Consider the following 14399-nt stretch of genomic DNA (forward strand, 5'->3'; position numbering starts at 1 on the left):
TTTGTAGTTCCTGGTGGATGCTATATCAATGGCCCTAATCTATTTATATTTTCAGGTGGCATAGTAGAGGTAAAACAAGACTGTCATCATTGCCCAACTATAAATCCTCAGGGATAGCAGCTGGTCATCAACACGGACATCGGTTCTGTGCTCCTGCAATCACTGGTTTCTCTGATTACAAGTCTGATAAAGGAACGAAAGTAATGTTTTCTGATTAATTTTGTACTGAAGCTTCTTCTTACGATGTCAGGCTGGTACAACTTACACCATCCTTTATACTCTGTCAAACAGCCACGAAGGAAAGGTTAACAGATACAGCAGCGGCAGTTACTACTTCTTGGGCCTCTTTTAAGTCCTTAAGGTAAGCATTTAGAGCAGAACAAAAGATGTGAAATCTGGCAGTTGCAAACCAGGATTTCTTATTATTATTGAATAGTTGTAATAGTATGCAAAACAACAGCAACAAAGTTAGAAAATGGGAATGTAGAGCAAGCAGCTGCGACTTTTTCCTCATTCTCTTTTAAATATCATTTGGAAAGTAAAACGGCCAGGATAAGAAATACTTTAGGAAATATTTTTTATCAAATATTTATAGACTGCTGGTGAAAAATGACATGGTTATTAAAATATCTGCTGCTCTTGTATGGAAATAAGGCCATCAGATGTCTATCCCCGTCAGGAAGCATTGCAATTGAAATGACTCTCAAACTATTTACATAGTGACAGCTCTTATTTAAGCTACCACCCCTACCGAACTCCCTGCAGTATTACACCCCTCTCCCTGCCTCATGGTGCTCCAACAAAACAGGCAGAAGTGTAGACTCAAAAAAGAAAAAAAAAAGTTCATGAAGACTGTGGGATCTTTGTCCATGTTTTGGATGGACTGTAGGAACTATTTGAAACGTCATATTTTGGTGAGGGACATTTCAACAGAATCCATTTAAGTGGAAAAAAAATTATTCTCAGGGGTTTTTTTGAGAATCTACTCATTTGCATGAAGCTTTTATTTTTTAAGAGTGTCTCCTTTTTGTTTTCCCCATGTAGATCGGGAAGTTGTGTTAAGTTGCCCAGAGAGGTTGTGGCTGCCCCCTCCCTGGCAGTGTTTAAGGCCAGGTTGGAGGAGGCTTTGAGCAACCTGGTCTAGAGGAAAGGTGTCCCTGCCTGTGGCAGGGGTTTGGAACTGGATGATCTTTAAGGTCCCTTCCAACCCAAACCATTCTATGATTCATTCTATGATAAGTTTCCAGATTAAGTGATAAAAGTGTTTTATCTCCTTGTGTTTCACTCATTCTATAGAGTCTTCTAAGTCCCTGTAGCAATCTGACTGGCAGAATCTTCACGCTTTGAGTCAGGGCACACAGGAAACACAGTCTTAGTATATTCTGCATATTTTTTTTTTTTTCCTAAGGAACTAATGATTTTTACAGATATAACACTTTTTCATGTCAAGTAAGATCCTTACTGATACGTGATTTTTACTTGACTCAGGGGTCAAAAACAAAATTGAAGACATATCCAGTGGTGGAGCAAATGACTTTCTTGATGTTAGGAGTACCATTAGGAAATTTTGAAGGAACTGAGAGTCAGAAAGCCAAGCCTGGGAAGAGCGCTCCAGGAAAGCTTTGTTGTGTGGGATGTACCAGCAGCACTCTGAAGGAGCCACCTCCCTCTCCAAGGGTGGGGATGAACCAATGAACTAAGTAAATGCGCCTTATTAGGTCATTCCACCATATTGCTGGGTATGTTGATTACCATAGGGCTGGCACCACTGTGACACTGCTGCTGTTGCCTGACTTTCCCTGCATGCTTGAGCCACGCCTGAATTGTTGGTGAACCACAAGAGGCTCAAGAGCTATGAATTCACAATCCTTCCTCTAGTTGATTTCTGAACCAGCAATTGCTCATTGGGTTCCAAGCAAAATAAAACTGAGATTCACTTTAGCTTTGTAATTTTACAATGCAGCTAGAACTTTATGTTTTTGTGTCAAAAAAAGAGTCCTAAAGGTAATGACATTTAAAGTTGTTCATCTGAAGCACTTTGGGTCCATAAGAGCCAGATGAAGCTATGATCCTCTATATGTGTGTGCATGCACAGAGCCTACAGCAATGAGAAGAAATTAGATATAGAAAGCCAAGTTTTGGTTACTCTTGACTGGAAAAAAAAAGGAGATAAAAATAACAGCATTCTCAAGTGCTCACAACTCAAAAGCTAGTCACTAAAAGCTAGGAAATCAAACCCAAATCCAAAGTTTTAAATTAAATAAAAAGAGATGCTATCTATTTGGATTCCAGTGTTAAGCTATTAAGCAGTACATTTCCTAGTTTTTTTCAGCAACCTTGAGGGTGATATGGCAAATATGTATTTTACTGTGTTTTACTAATAATTGTATTTCTGCAAAAGAAATTTCTTCTAGGTTATCTGATGAACCCTAGCCAGGTCCTTGGTGGGAAACCCCTTGCCTTTTTTCTACGTTGCACTTCTGCATCATCGACCAGCTTGTTTCTATATAAAAAACGTGACTGGAATTTGCAGGTATGTTAGTTATTTGTGATTTCGCACTTGCTGCGAAGCCAGACCTTTGGCAATTATAAACAGATGTCTCTGTAACACATTTGGTTCTGCTCAAAAAGTGGAAAAGTTGTTTCATCCTCTATTAAGATAATAATAATAATAGTAAAACTATAGCTTTACTGTAAGTAGTAAAAATTATGCAGTCACAGTCAGGAAAAAATCTTCATGATAAAACTATTCACAGTTTCATTCAATAGCAGTATTTTCTGCTTAACTCAGTTATTTAACTACACTTTATCTGGTGCAAATGTTGAGCAAAAGTGAAGCTGGACTGACGATGTTAAACCTGTGATTATTCATCAAGCGTGACCTTCACCTGAAGTTGCAGGGCCAAATTCAGTGGGTCTGCAGACAAAGATTGTATTATCTGAGAAATGTTGTTTGTCCATCCTTTGGGGGGGGGAGGGAAGTCAGATGTTCCATATAATAATCCCTGATCTACAAAATTTTAACTTCTGAAAACTATTGTGCTGTAGTACTCTGGAAGATAGACACATACGAGCTTCCAAATTGAAACACTGACCCTGACGTAGCCTGTGATGTCTCAGTTAACTTCAATCTTAATTAAAGCTTGACTGTGTGCATAAAAACTAAACCAGAAAATTCTTAAAAAACTAAAATAACTGCTACCATCTAATGTTTAAATGTTGTTGTAGTGGTTAATAATGCTTTGCAATAATATGTGTGCATCTCTACCTTTTCAATAATAACCATTGCATAAATGACAGACATAGAAGCTCCCATAACCTGATGAGTTCATTATGGAATTATATCTTTAACTCACGTGCAAAACTAATCATAGGAAGAATGTTCATGCTGCAGCTGGTTGAAAAGAGCAATGGTAACTTAAAAAGCTTTTTGTCCTTTTTTTTTAATCCATTGATGCTTTATTCTATATGAACTCATTGCTAGAAGACATCAAAAATCTTTAAAAATCATGTTATACAGGTAACAAGACTGAGATGTGCACAGAAATCTAAGTTTTGATGCATTTGTTTTTAATTAGTGAGTGCTTTGTGTAGTGCAGTGAAACAAACCGTGTTTGCCAGTGTTTCTTCATTTAATGTACTTTATGAGAAAAGTCCAGGTTCTGAAGCATTTAAATCAATCTAATTGCCTTTGACATGTCTGCTGCTTTTCATATTTTTTTCCTCCAGGATCTATTTCTCTTTTTGCTAGCTGGTTTTTCTTCTATCTCTGTTCTCTCTCATGTTCATATTACCATTCTTATTGTTTTCAGCTTCCTTTTCATCAATGAAGTTTCAATGGATAGCATTCTTTGAATCAGAAATTTAATGCCACTGCAAAATGAAGGACCAGACACCACAAGGTTATAGGTATGTCTACTCTACAGACATAGGACAATAAGTAGATACCCATGCTAGCTTTAAACTGTCACACTTGGTTAACAATACAGGTCTAGGCACCATATGGATGAGCATGAGCTAACGTAACCTATCAAGAAAAGTCTGCAGAATAGGTGCATACTAAATCCTGCAAAACATTCTTTGATGTGGAGTTAATCTGTGTGGTAATATTGAGGTTCCCTGTTTAGATCAGGATCCTCAGACTTGCAAGATCACTGCTGGGCGAAAAAGCAAAATCTTCTATTGTCTCTGGTGCACAAGTATTTGTAAGCCTTTACGTGTGAGTTGTCTTTCCGCTGTGCCCAGATCCCAAAGCAACTTTCCTTCTCCTCCAGTCAGTTGAGGCCGTCTGTACTAGGAGAGCTTTTGGTTATGATCTGGATTCACACTTCACGTAAGTGTGGAGATTAATTAAATGAGGAACGGATACCCAAGACATTTATAATTAACGCCTTAAGTTATGAACCAGTGCTCCAAAGATGAAAGCTCACTGCTTGACTGATTTACTAAATCACACATTCCCCCTCGACCACTGTTTTAAGGGCACAATCTTTGCCAGCTCCATGCACGTGCTTTGAGAATTATTCACTTCACAGCTTCTTGCATTAGCAACATGACAGTATTTTTTCCCAAGCTCTGCAGTACACGTTCATGTTAAATTCTTCGAACTTGCATCACTTCATAAGATCTGATTAAACCTTTTAGACCTGCAAGTAGATGTCTTGCATATTGAAGAACTTAATCTCGTATCTAAATCTTTCTACCTCCTGGGGTTCCCCACATGAAAGCTATTCTCCATCAGCTTTTCAGATGCTTCTGTTTTCATCCTGGAAAACTGTGATGACTTTAGGGGGGATCTAAGAGGGAGAAAGTTACGTTGAACTTTAGTTTTCTGCTACAGGGTGGGCAAGTTTTCAGTTTCAAATCTCATTAAAAAAAAAAAAAAGAATTCTGGAAGCTTTTGAGAAGTTGGGTACTTTTTTTTTTTTCTTTTGGCATTTTTAGAGAGAGTGTTTGGACTCCTGAAGTCTAAGAGAACTGGGGACAAGAAGGGAAGACTAAAGCAAACTAAGGAGGTTATTAGAAGTAAAAAGACATCCTTCAATAAGTGGAAGACCAAATGAAGAAAGTAGAAAAGATAATAAACCTTCTGGCAAGCTAAACGTGAAGCCATAATAAAGCTGGCCAAAAAAGATTCTGAGGAGCAAGGGTGCAAAATCTAACAATAAAACCTTTTTTTTCAAATACATCAGGAGCAGGAAGTTTGCCAGCAAGTTGATGGGGCCAATATATTACTGAAATGTAAAAAGACCACTATAGAAGGAAGGACAAGTCTGTAACAGAACAGCTTAAAAGTATTACGTTTGTGAATGCTCATTATGGAGGAGCTCAAGGAAGTTTCCCTGTTGGGAGCCAATTGTTGGGGACTGTCCTAAGGGACTGCTGATACTGAAGCGGTTTGATAGTAAAGAATAAATCAACACAACAGGGACGAGGGCCATGCTGTAAACGTGCAACTTGTGCAAAAGCTCTAAAGAAACTCAAAGAGCAGTCAACTCTTCTTGCATCTTAGCACTTAAGTCAGCCTTGTTTTAGAGATCTATGACACTCAGTATCTGATGCTGCTTTTCAAAAAGGCTTCAGGATAACCAGGAAACTACAAATGTGTGTATGACTTCCATATTTCCAAATTGGTATAATCTTCCCGTATTGTAGTCAAAACAAAACCAAAACAACACTAAAAAAACCCAAACCTATGCTTATTACAGAGCAAAATAGATCAAATTTCCAGCCTCATTTCTTTTGTATGGATAATTGTTCCAAATTCAGCTGAAAGTTAATACTGCTTTTTTAATCATTGCTTCACTTTTGACAGAAAACTGCCTTCTGTTCTAGCTTGAAGCCTTACCAGATCCTTCAGTCTAAATCAGATTCATGTACTGTACAGTTGGGATAAGCAGTGGAGAGGAAGAAGTAATACCACCTTAAAATCAAACAGGGACTGTGAGACATTTGGTGGTTCATATGTCTGGGAGAAAAGCTGGTGTTCCCACTTCCCTGTAGTATTAGTGTGGCTGATTTGAAAGACTGGCCTCAGCTCTCTTCTCCATCCCTAGTACTCAGGGGAAAAATAAGGATTAAGGTTATTGTAAGTGATATTTTTGGTTAAGACATACAAGGGCCACCTGGTCCCTGCCTGATCACCAGCATAAGTCAGAACAGCCAGTTTATATCCCATTTCCCCTGGTCCCTTTGGAGCTCTGGAAAGCAATGAAAAAGCCTAGAGCTGTGTGCTTCATCTCTTCTTTTCTTCAACGCTCCTTCTTATGTTCCTTGGTGCAAAACCTACTATCTGCATGGGGACTGAAGCACATTTCAAGATAAAAACCCATTCTGCCCATCTTGTGCCTTCTAAGAAGCTTCTGCATAGAAAGTGACATCACCTGGCCTTTTTTGCCCTCTTTTTTTTACAGTTGGGGCATAAACAGACTGTACAGAAGCATTTATATGACCTGTGAATAGGTAAGACCTATGTTGGTAGGGTCGTGTTCAATAATAGCACAGTCAAAGCTCTGACTACTGTTCAATAAAACTCTTACTCTTTATGGGGTACAGGGCTATGATTTCAGAGATATTTTGCATGCGAAGATGCTGCCCAAAATGCCTGCTGATAGAAAGCAGATGTGCTCATTTCATCCCAGCGCATTTTGACTACAGAGGATGGTGTTGATGATAATATGTGGACTTGCTACTTTCATTTTGGGTTAGGGTTTAGTTCAACTTTTCACACCAGAGCCTTGGTGTAGCTTTCAGAAAAGATAAGCTAGTTGTTTCTAGCTAGAAAGCTTTGACAGACCTATCTGAACATATAGCAGACCTTTACCAGCAATGGTGGATGGGAATCCAGCTGTACATAACAGGATCTTAAGCACTGACTTCTGATCCCTTAATACGCCACTTTTTTTTCTTTGTTTTTCTTTTTTTATTTTTTTTTGCTTTTGCCATGGATAGCGTACGAAGCCATGTAACTGTAAATGAGCATCTCCAGGTGGTTGTTGCCTTTGTTATACCTTGAGCAACTGCTTTCAGCCTCCTTTGCAGTCAGATACAAAACCTTATTTGGGTGCAGCAAGTGACGGAATTGCCTCAAAAGCCTTCAGGAATGATCAGCCTATTTAGAGACACTTGAAAATATAACCGGAGAGGATCCCCTGCTTATCTGAGATTACCATCAGAGTATATGGCTGATACTTTCTTGTGAAACGTTTTGGGTTAGCTAAAAAAGAAAAGTAAGTAGTTTCTGCTCAATATACTTCAAATATTTATTTTTCATTTATGAAGATCATAGCTATCCAGATTAATGAATGATTTGCTTTTATCCTTATTTGCAATTTATAGGTTTTTTTCTGATTTTATGTATAATTTGTAATTGTCAAAAGTCTGAAATAGGACCTTTTGAATTCCCTTTAATTTAAAGACAATACGACTAGTGGAAGGATGAATTTACCCAGATCACTTCAGATACGTGCTACAGTGACTCCGCGAAATCTTCAAACGCCATTTCGAGTGTTCATCCGAACTAAACGTCTACTTTTCACAACGGTGAGGAGAAATCCTGTTTGCCCATAAATTAAAAAAAGAAAAAAATTCAGTGTGTGTTTACGGGACTTCACAAGTCTGAAAATGTCAGGACTCACTTACTTTGTACCGTGACTCTTCTCGAAGGTGAAATGCCATCGGTTTCTCCTGTAAAAGGAAGAAATCACCATTTTGCCCTCGTCTTTTTCTTGCTTAAAATACCGCGGCGACTATAGCTGCACAGGAGCCCCAGGCTGCGGGAGAGGAGGGAGAGGAGGAGGAGGAGGAGGAGGAGGAGGCGGCGGCGGCCGCGGCGCCCGGCCCGGCCCCGGCGCGCCCCGGCTCTCCCGGTGCCGCAGCGCCCCCTCGCGGTTCCCGCCCCGCCGGCAGGCGCCCCCCGCCCCGGCTCCGCGCCGCGGGTGTACCCAAAGCAGAGGTACTGTCTGCCTTATATATAACCTGCGGGAAGCAGGGAAATAAATATCTTTAAAACGCGTAATGAGCCTTCGCAGGGTGTTTGAGCCGGGCTTAACGAGCCCTTCCCGTATTATTCAGCAGCTCTGCCCTCCCTTGCTTCCATTTGCCCCACTGACACGCTTGTCTCTTGTCTCTTTTAGCTGGAGTTGACTGGGAATTTCCAGGCTGAAGAGCTGAGCGTCTTGTGATTTAACAGCAAACTGTCGCTAACGCCTCAGAGCCCCAGAGCCGGTGCCCCCGGGGCCATCCCGCCTGGAGGAGAGGAGTCAGTGGGGCAACTCCTGCCCTGCCAGCCCTGGAAACCCAGTGCTCAGCTCTCCACCTGTGAGAATCATCTTTAATCACAGCATAGTATTTCCTCCAAAGATGAATTCCACTAAATTTCCGCTTCTCTGTAATTCCTTTGCGTTTCTGGATTTCATTTGCAACACAAAAAAAGAATTTTGGAGGAAAATCAAAGAAGTTTTTCATAGATAGCAATGCATGCACATGCGTTTTTTCTACAGCAGATCTTGCATAACCTTTAGAAAGTGCCTTTATTTCTGGAAACCTGATTTATGGAACAGCAAATGAATGGATAGCTGACCCCCAGGGAAAAAATGTAAGCCATCACTAACAAGCATGTGGAAAGACCACCAAATTCCAAGTTGATATTGCCAGGCTGATAACTGTATTAGCAAATATTTTATATAAGCCTAGCTTGTGTGTTCCCTGGTAACTATGTTGGTTTTAATAGCTTACATAAACATAACAAATACGAGCATTTCTTTAAGATCTGGTGTATCACATTATATCAAAGTATTGAGTGAGAAACTGACAACAGGTCATCCAAAATAATGCAGTTAGTTTGACATGAAAGGATTTTTGTCAGCTAGGGTAGAAATTCTTGGCGGGGGTGAGGGGGTGTTCTGTCCTTAAAATATCTGATTCTCCACACATATGTGCTCCACTGACAGCACAACAGTAGTTAGCCATGTGAGAAACATCCATTTCTCATTGGTTTTAGTATCTTAATTAAACATATTTGACCAATGAGGCAAAGGCAGAGTGGCTGAGTGGACATGTCGCTGAAGCTGATATATGCAGACAAAAGTACTATATGGCAGATATATCTTAATATGGGCCATCACCTCCTGTCATGCTGTAAGCAGAAGCTCCCCTGCCCCACAATGCAGAGTGCTTTTTATAAGAAATCTTATTTGTGCTGTCTCAAACTGTCATGTGTTTGTGTTCCTTTTCAGATGAACTTTAATTCTGACCCTGCTGAGGGGGTATTGCTTGTTTTGGAAATACTTGCAATATCCCTAGAATGTTTATTTTCCACCCCAATATGCTGCTACATTCTTGCAAGCTTTCTCTGATTGTAATGCAATGTTTGGCCATGAAACAGAGAATACAAATGAAAAACAGTGCCCCACTCTCAGGGAAACGTAGTGAACCTATGACAGAAAGTGTTTTACTGGAAACAAGACAAAGATTTTCAGGGAAACAATAAACAAACAGCTGGTCAGCATCTCTGTAAGACCATCAGCTTCAGATGTGTATTTCCTGGAAGGATTGGAGTATTTTCTTTAATTCTCTTCCTCTGCACTCAGCAGGTAGAAGCAGAGGGCAGGCCTAGTAATAATGTTCCAAAGCAGATAATTAGATATTTAATAAGTGTAGAAACAGTACAATTTGCATGACCAGCTAACCATCTACAGATTGTTTCCAGTAATGCATCCAAACCACTGGCTTTCTCCAGGCATTTGTTGAAGACCACCACTTAAACCAAGAGTACAAAAAGAGAGTCAGGCTCCAAAAGGGTCAGCAGCGGGAAATACTTCTCCCCTGCAGTGCTATGCAGGAACCTGTCTAACGTCAATGTTGATATTAGGGTCCCTTTTGCCAGGGTAGTAGAGTATTGGAAGGATCACAACAAGACCTGTGTTTTCTGAAACAAGGCCTCAACCCCTCAGTAAAGAAACAGAAGTTCCCGAAAACAGTGTTAGAGAGCCTAAAAGCAGACCCCGGTGTCCACAAAGTCATGGCAACTCCCTGCACATGGACTAGATGGAAGCACAGCTATTAAGGTGAGTCCATGTACAGAGCCAGACCTGAATTCAGTAACAGCTGGTTGCATCACCTCGGAGGGCTAGACAGGAGCCTGGCTGCACTGTCACTACCCTGACAGTGCTCGAAATTCAGGCTCTCCATGATAGCTAACACCTCTTGCTTCAAAGCTATATTGCAGAGCGATATGGCATCTCAGAGTAACCCTAGAAGTGGAACATCCCCTTCTGATAGACCACAGACTTGTCCAGGGGAACAGCAGGGGATCAAGTTCTCCCACAAGGGCAAGTATAGCTTGCAGAGCTATATAATCCAAATATTAAGACTAAAATGTTATTGGGTGGCACCAGATGCTTTGAATCCCACTTTGTGATCATCAAGAGAGGCAGGGAAATAAGTGTGAAGCAAATCAGAAAAGGAGGCTCAGGTAGGCATTTTATCATCTAGGAGCATGAGGAGACTTGAAGAGCCTGGAGTTGAGAAAAACTGAATGAAAGGTCTAGAAATGCGGAGGGTTTACAAATGCAGAGAAAGAGGTGGAGTCCTACACGAGGGTGCTGCATGGGCCTGGGCACAACAGAGGAGTGATTAGGGACCAGAAGGAGACCACAGCCTTGATAACATGTTTGCATCCCAGATATGCAAGGTCTTTGGAAGCCCTTGACATAATGGCCCACTCTCCTCCATGCTTCTGAGAAGAGATCTCATTACCTACAGGAGAACAGTACTCCAAGCAGATGCATAGGAGCGAAACAGCTGGAAGGGCCAGATACTGCTAGGCTGAGACCTGTACAGCTGGAGAACAACCCCTCTGATCACACAGCACACAAAGTATGAAAGCCCATGGGCTAGTGTGGAAATTGTGAGCTTCAGAAAGCTCAAGTTCTTAACCAAGAATTCAACTTCTCCTTGCCCTCAAATTAGAGCATGTGCATCTGTGCTGTTGTTTTGCTCAATAGGTGGGATGACTGAAACTCTGGTAGCAAAATAAAAGCCTAAAGTTGTCTGTAAACACAAACTGCAAATTCCAAAATTGAAATTCTAAAACTAGAACTCACAAAATATCCAAGTTTCCCAGAATTCTGTAAAAACCAACCCAGTCGTAAGAGAGTGAGCCAGATTCTTTTCTGGTTTATGAAGTGGCAAGGGAATTGATAACTAAATACCAGAGGTGGGCTCCGCAAGGTGGATGGTGCCTGAACCTGGAAGATCCCAGCGTGCCTATTACACTGCAAGTGAAGCTGCTGTGTTGGCAGCTACCATAGCCATTATTTTATTGCTAAGCTAAGTAGGTCAGACATGTACATTCAGTGAGACCACAAAATGCTTCCTTTGTGCTCAGATGAACTTCCACGTGAACATTCAGTGAGTAGCAGCACATCCAGAGATCTCCTTTCACTGGTGTGGATGATGGATGGGAAACCTAATACATGGAAGGAGGGGACTAACATAGAATAGAGAATTTGTCTTCAGGGCACTGTTTGGAGAAACCTTTTCCTGCTATAAAGGCAAAATAAAAGGGGTGGGGGGAAGGATTGGCTTTTGCCCTACAAGGCAAGGTAACAAAATTGGCATTGTACTCTAGTGAAAAGTCAACCTTGTGACCAGCAGCACAAAGCCGAAGCCTTTGAGTGGATGGATCCTTGTAGATTATATGAACACACAGAAATGCTGTAAGTATATTTGCAAATCAACCCATAAACATTGCAGTGTCTGTGGAGATGACAGACGGGTAGCCAGAACAGCTGCAGTGCTACCCGGGCCTTCTCTCCCCCGATGAAGCAGCGCAAATGGGCTTGCACTATGCTCTATGCTGGTGCCAAATACACCTTGTTTAAAGCAAGCTTGGTTATTTTAATGTTTCACTGCTTCCTGGACTGTAAATGTATCATCTATGGGTTACACATTCTCTGCTCTCTGCACTACACAACAGTTAAGCATCCAATGGTACCTCTAGGCGGCAGCCCTTCATAACAGCAGTTGAACACGAGCCCCGAACAACCAGACACGTACCATCTGCTCTCTCTCCTCTGCTTGCTTCACACAGCCAGGCAGCATCTCCTTTCTGCTAGGAGGACTGAGTGGCAGCCAGCTCCAAGGCTCAGACATAGCCACACCAAGTGACTGGACTTTCAAACTCTGGTGGAACAGACACAGAGATGAATTTTGCTAGCACACTGGAGTCCCCAACACTCTCACTGTGGCATTGGCGTATAAATCTAGCTGCAATTTAAACAGGCATTAGTGTCATTGCAACTTTCTTTGTCACTGGGAACTGAAAGTCTGGATTGAAAGTTTCTAGCAGTAGTTTAAACTTGGCATTGCTGCATAAAGCCAACATGGCTTATGTTTAACACTTAAAAATGTATTACACTATGCATTCGTGTAGTACAATGTACAACAGATATGGGAAGTCGTAAGATTTCTGGATTGTCTGGAAAAATTACTTTCTCACTCTCTATATACATCATACTCAGCAGGGACAAGTTAAAATAGGTCTCCCAGTGCAGTACTGTCAAAAACTTGTTCTATTTTTGTTTGAACCTACTGCATTTCTCCTCTGACTGCAAATGTATACCTCTATTTGTATGGAGTTAGATCTTTGTTCTGGTAAAGAATAGCACAGGATTTAAGTTTTGGCTTTGAGATATTGTGCAGATCAGGCTCTTCTGTCTGTGTAACAAGACAGATTTTCAGAGGCATGAAGGGGAGTGAAGTGGTTGACTTCCAATGGTAGGTGGATGCCTAAAGTCCCTTTGCACCCTTAGAGATCATTCCTTTGTGTATTGTTTTGCCATCTGTCTACACACACTCTCTGCAAGTTTAGAGTTAAACCCAGCATTAGCAGCAGAAAAATCAATGCACTTAATGAAGAAGAACCAATTGGTTCTGGGAAAGGCACGAAGTACTTTGAGGGTCTGTTTAATATTCGTTGTGCAGATTCCCAAGGAACAAGTGTCCACTTTTAAAGTTTCACTGGTTGTTTTTTTTTTTTTTTTGTGGGGTGGAGGGTGTTTTTTTTATATCAAGACCTACAACAGGCTGTAAGGTAATACTGATTAAATCAATTTCATCCTTGGTTAGTGACAGTTTCTTCACGCTTCTGGCAGTAGCTGGATGTTTGAAATATTGGCAAAGCTTGTTCTTACTTTCTTGTAGTTGAGCTAAACTACATTTTCAGCCCTTGAGATCACAGGTCATAGCTCTGCTTCACCAGCTTTGGCTACGGATGTCACCGACACTCAAAACAGAGCAAGGAACTGCTGAATGCATCAACTGCTAATATCATTAGTGGTGCAGAACCTGGGACTCCTGGTATCTTCACCTTTTGATAGAAGTCCAAAGCCAGTGCAGAAGAAAGTTTGCTACAGAGTGCAAACAGGTGAGAGCTTTTCAGTTGCGTGCTTTGCAACAGCAGTAAAAAAGCATTTTATTTTCTGCAGGAACAAAATATGAAAGAATATTCACATCATTTAAATATCAGGCTTTTCAGTGACATGTAAAGAACTTACCAACACGTCGTGCCCCAAATTATTGTGATTACATTCTGTCTGCTTGTTTGAAAAAAAATTCAGCCTGTATTTCTAATGTTTTGTTGCGTTATTTCTTTCCCGTGTAAATAAAGTTTGGAAAATAATAATGCAAGGCTCATCTTGCTTTAAAAAGACCTACATTAACTGTGCTCATCTTAGTTGAAATGGTTGTTCTTATCCATCATTTATTTAAAGAGAAAAATCTTGTTTCATATGGAGCATGCCTGGAAATATTGTTCATTTATCTTTGTCTAAAAAGCTAAGTGCCTTAAAAAGCAGCCTTCATTTGTGAAGACAGGACACAAGCTCCTCTCTTGACTGTTTGACCCAGACTAATCTCATTTCCTGTACGGGGTGGAGCACCCCAAGGACTAGGGTTTTTGGCACATCCCAGGAAGGACAGTTTGGGGCAGACCCTGATGTCATCCTCGTTCACATCTGTGGAAAACAGCAAATGCAGAGTAATGACTTCACTATGAAGATTTTGTGAAGCTGCCAACAAACTACTTATGAATTGTCTGAAACACTGTGAGAGCATGTATAAACCTTCACCGAGACACAAACTTCAGTTAATCTGTGCAGCTTGCTTAATGCCTCTATTACCCAGCATGGTAACATAAAGTCATGAATTACAAGGTGATACGGTTTGCGTGTTCTAGGCAAATGGGTTTGTTAAATCTACAGGCCCTTCTGTTGCAGAAGAAACCCTTCAAGCAGAAGTCTGGCTTCCGCCCAGATTTAAAAGAGAAGATTGCTTTTCAATGGGCTGTGTTAGCAGGAATCTGTGACCAGCTGGTGGGAATGATCATGCACTCTGTG

The sequence above is a fragment of the Nyctibius grandis genome, chromosome 2 (assembly GCF_013368605.1).
Source record: "Nyctibius grandis isolate bNycGra1 chromosome 2, bNycGra1.pri, whole genome shotgun sequence".
NCBI lineage: Eukaryota > Metazoa > Chordata > Aves > Nyctibiiformes > Nyctibiidae > Nyctibius > Nyctibius grandis.